Source organism: Carcharodon carcharias, chromosome 12 (assembly GCF_017639515.1).
Source record: "Carcharodon carcharias isolate sCarCar2 chromosome 12, sCarCar2.pri, whole genome shotgun sequence".
Classification (NCBI taxonomy): domain Eukaryota; kingdom Metazoa; phylum Chordata; class Chondrichthyes; order Lamniformes; family Lamnidae; genus Carcharodon; species Carcharodon carcharias.
In genome coordinates, this window is record NC_054478.1 from 117136270 (window position 1) to 117140942 (window position 4673).

General features: G+C 51.8%; 1 non-coding gene across 1 annotated transcript; it reads right to left on the reverse strand.

Moving 5' to 3' along the window:
* Window positions 1–549: 549 nt before the first annotated feature.
* LOC121285378 lies at window positions 550–715 on the reverse strand. The gene has a single exon (XR_005944662.1). It is a non-coding gene; the product is annotated as a U1 spliceosomal RNA (small nuclear RNA).
* Window positions 716–4673: the final 3958 nt, after the last annotated feature.

The window sequence follows — 4673 nt, forward strand, 5'->3', positions numbered from 1 at the left end:
GGCTGTTCCTGCTGCTGCTGTATTTCTGTGGCTGTTCCTGCTGCTGCTGTATTCCTGTGGCTGTTCCTGCTGCTGCTATATTCCTGTAGCTGTTCCTGCTGCTGCTTTATTTCTGTGGCTCTCCATGATGCTGTTGTATTCCTGTGGCTGTTCCTCCTGCTGCTGCCTATCTGTGGCTATTCCTGCTGCTGCTGTATTCCTGTGGCTGTTCCAGCTGCTGCTGTATTCCTGTGGCTTTTCCTGCTGTTGCTGTATTCCTGTGACTGTTCGTGCTGCTGTGAAATTTCTGTCACCATTCCTGCTGCTGCTGTTCTCCTGCAGTTGTTCCTGCTGCTGTGGGATTTCCTCCTTGTCCTCCACTGGAGCAAGAAGACGGCTACCAACAATGCTGCTGCTGCTGCAATTACATCCTCCCACTGTAGCACTGGGTCTTGTAAAGCCTAGCAAGGCCTCAAGAGCCGAGGAGTGGGAGTTCGAGGAGAGCTAAGGGTAGAGGACTTCACTACAGCCCGAGGGGAAGGATTTCCACTGTGCCGGTGGTTGGTGCCTGGGGAAGAGTAAAGACTGTTTCCACTGCTTAATTGTATGCAGGGGGAGGAAGGAAGACCTAAGGAGGGAGGGCTGCAGGTGTTAGCATATCCCAAGTGCAATAGGTGAGCCTCATCCAGGGAGAAGCACCTTCGTGATCATGATGTCTCCGCTGCCAGTTAAGTATATGCCCAGGCTCTGCTTTCTGATTGGTCTCAGCTGTAGATCATTACTGCTGAGCTCTGTGCTTTTGCTGTGGTTGTGCTAATTTCTGGATTTGGCTGTGAATGTAATTGTTCCTGCTCTCGTGGGATTTCCTGTCGCTGTTTCTGCTGCTGTGGAATTCCCTGTGGCTGTCCCTGCTGTTGTGGGATTTCCTGTGCCTGTTCCTGCTTCTGCTATATTCATGTAGCCGTTCCTGCTGCTGTGGGATTTCCTGTGGCTGTTCCTGCTCCAGCTATATTCTTGTCGCTGTTTCTGCTGCTGCTATAATCCTATGGCCATTCCTGTTGCTGCTGTATTCCTGTCACTGTTCCTGCTAATGTATTCCTGTTGGTGTTCCTGCTGCTGCTGTCTTCGTGTGCCTGTTCCTGCTGCTGCTGTATTCCTTTCACTGTTCCTGCTGCTGCTGTCGCATTCCTGTGGCTGTTCCTGCTGCTGCTGTAGTCCTGTGGCTGTTCCCACTGCTTCTGTACTCCTGTGACTGTTCTTGCTGCTATTTTATTCATGTGGCTGTTCCAGCTGCTGCTGTATTCTTCTGGCAGTTCCAGTTGCTGCTGTATTCCTGTGGCTGTTATGCTGCTGCTGTATTTCTGTGGCTATTCCTGCTGCTGCTGTATTCCTGGGCTGTTCCTACTGCTGTGGGATTCCTGTCGCTGTTCCTGCTGCTGCTATATTCCTGTAGCTGTTCCTGCTGCTCTGCTGTATTCCTGTGGCTGTTCCTGCTGCTGCTGCATTCCTGTGTCTGTTCCTGCTGCTGCTGTATTCCTATGGCTGTTCTTGCTGCTGCTGCATTCCTGTTGCTGTTCGTGCTGCTGCTGTATTCCTGTGGCTCTATCTGCTGCTGCTGCGGCATATCTGTGGCTGTTCCTACTGCTGCTGCATTCCTGTGGCTGTTCCTGCTGCTGCTGTAGTCCTGTGGCTGTTCCCACTGCTTCTGTACTCCTGTGACTGTTCTTGCTGCTATTTTATTCCTGTGGCTGTTCCTGCTGCTGCTGTATTCTTCTGGCAGTTCCAGTTGCTGCTGTATTCCTGTGGCTGTTATGCTGCTGCTGTATTTCTGTGGCTATTCCTGCTGCTGCTGCATATCTGTGGATGTTCCTGCTGTGCTGTATTCCTGTGGCTATTCCTGCTACTGCTGCTATATTCCTGTGGCTGTTCCTGCTGCTGGTGTGACATATCTTTGGCTGTTCCTTCTGCTGCTGTATTTGTGTTTCTGTTCCTGCTGCTGCTGTATTCCTGTGGCTGTTCCTGCTGCCAGTGCGGCATATCTGTGGCTGTTCCTGCTGCTGCATTCCTGTTGCTGTTCCTGCTGCTGCTATATTCCTGTAGCTGTTCCTGCTGATGCTTTATTTCTGTGTCTCTCCATGATGCTGTTGTATTCCTGTGGCTGTTCCTGCTGCTGCTGCCTATCTGTGGCTATTCCTGCTGCTGCTGTATCCCTGTGGCTGTCATGCTGCTGCTGTATTCCTGTGGCTGTTCCTGCTGCTGGATATCTGTGGCTGTTCCTGCTGCTGCAGTAGTCCTGTGGCTGCTCCTGCTGCTGCTGTATTCATGTGGCTGTTCCTGCTGCTGCTGTAAACCTGTGGCTGTTCCCACTGCTGCTGTTTTCCTGTCGCTATTCCTGCTGCTGTTATATTCCTGCGGCTATTTCTAACGCTGCTGCTGTATTTCTGTGGCTGTTCCTGCTGCTGCTGTATTTCTGTGGCTGTTCCTGCTGCTGCTGTATTCCTGTGGCTGTTCCTGCTGCTGCTATATTCCTGTAGCTGTTCCTGCTGCTGCTTTATTTCTGTGGCTCTCCATGATGCTGTTGTATTCCTGTGGCTGTTCCTCCTGCTGCTGCCTATCTGTGGCTATTCCTGCTGCTGCTGTATTCCTGTGGCTGTTCCAGCTGCTGCTGTATTCCTGTGGCTTTTCCTGCTGCTGCTGCATATCTGTGGATATTCCTGCTGCTGCTGTATTCCTGTGGCTGTTCCTGCTACTGCTGCTATATTCCTGTGGCTGTTCCTGCTGCTGGTGCTACATATCTTAGGCTGTTCCTCCTGCTGCTGTATTTGTGTTGCTGTTCCTGCTGCTGCTGTATTCCTGTGGCTGTTCCTGCTGCCAGTGCGGCATATCTGTGGCTGTTCCTGCTGCTGCATTCCTGTTGCTGTTCCTGCTGCTGCTGTATTCCTGTGGCTTTCTACCTGTTGCTGTATTCCCTTGGCTGTTCCTCCTGCTGCTGTAATCCTGTGGCTGTTCCTGCTGCTGCTGTATTCCTGTGGCTGTTCCTGCTGTTGCAATATTCCTGTAGCTGTTCCTGCTGCTGCTTTATTTCTGTGGCTCTCCATGATGCTGTTGTATTCCTGTGGCTGTTCCTGCTGCTGCTGTATTCCTGTGGCTGTTCCTGCTGCTGCTGTAGTCCTGTGGCTGTTCCCACTGCTACTTTTTTCCTGTCGCAATTCCTGCTGCTGTTATATTCCTGCGGCTATTTCTAACGCTGCTGCTGTATTTCTGTGGCTGTTCCTGCTGCTACTGCACATCTGTGGCTATTCCTGCTGCTGCTGTGTTCCTGTGGCTGTTCATGCTGCTGCTGTATTCCTGTTGCTGTTCCTGCTGCTGCTGTATTCCTGTGGCTGTTCCTGCTACTGCTGCTATATTCCTGTGGCTGTTCCTGCTGCTGGTGCTACATATCTTAGGCTGTTCCTCCTGCTGCTGTATTTGTTTCTGTGGCTGATCCTGCTGCTGCTGCATATCTGTGGCTGTTCCTGCTGCTGCTCTATTCCTACGACTATTCCTGCTGCTTCTGCTGTGTTCCTGTAGCTGTTCCTGCTGCTGCTGCATATCTGTGTCTGTTGCTGCTGCTGCTGTATTCCTGTCACTGTTCCTGCTGCTGCTGTTTTCCTGAGGCTTTTCGTGCTGCAGTGGGATTCCTGTGGCTGTCACCACTGTTGTGGTATGTCCTGAGGCTATTCCTGCTGCTGATCTATTCTTGTCTCTGTTCCTGCTGCTGCATTCCTGTTGCTGTTCCTGCTGCTGCTATATTCCTGTAGCTGTTCCTGCTGATGCTTTATTTCTGTGTCTCTCCATGATGCTGTTGTATTCCTGTGGCTGTTCCTGCTGCTGCTGCCTATCTGTGGCTATTCCTGCTGCTGCTGTATCCCTGTGGCTGTCATGCTGCTGCTGTATTCCTGTGGCTGTTCCTGCTGCTGGATATCTGTGGCTGTTCCTGCTGCTGCAGTAGTCCTGTGGCTGCTCCTGCTGCTGCTGTATTCATGTGGCTGTTCCTGCTGCTGCTGTAAACCTGTGGCTGTTCCCACTGCTGCTGTTTTCCTGTCGCTATTCCTGCTGCTGTTATATTCCTGCGGCTATTTCTAACGCTGCTGCTGTATTTCTGTGGCTGTTCCTGCTGCTGCTGTATTTCTGTGGCTGTTCCTGCTGCTGCTGTATTCCTGTGGCTGTTCCTGCTGCTGCTATATTCCTGTAGCTGTTCCTGCTGCTGCTTTATTTCTGTGGCTCTCCATGATGCTGTTGTATTCCTGTGGCTGTTCCTCCTGCTGCTGCCTATCTGTGGCTATTCCTGCTGCTGCTGTATTCCTGTGGCTGTTCCAGCTGCTGCTGTATTCCTGTGGCTTTTCCTGCTGTTGCTGTATTCCTGTGACTGTTCGTGCTGCTGTGAAATTTCTGTCACCATTCCTGCTGCTGCTGTTCTCCTGCAGTTGTTCCTGCTGCTGTGGGATTTCCTCCTTGTCCTCCACTGGAGCAAGAAGACGGCTACCAACAATGCTGCTGCTGCTGCAATTACATCCTCCCACTGTAGCACTGGGTCTTGTAAAGCCTAGCAAGGCCTCAAGAGCCGAGGAGTGGGAGTTCGAGGAGAGCTAAGGGTAGAGGACTTCACTACAGCCCGAGGGGAAGGATTTCCACTGTGCCGGTGGTTGGTGCCT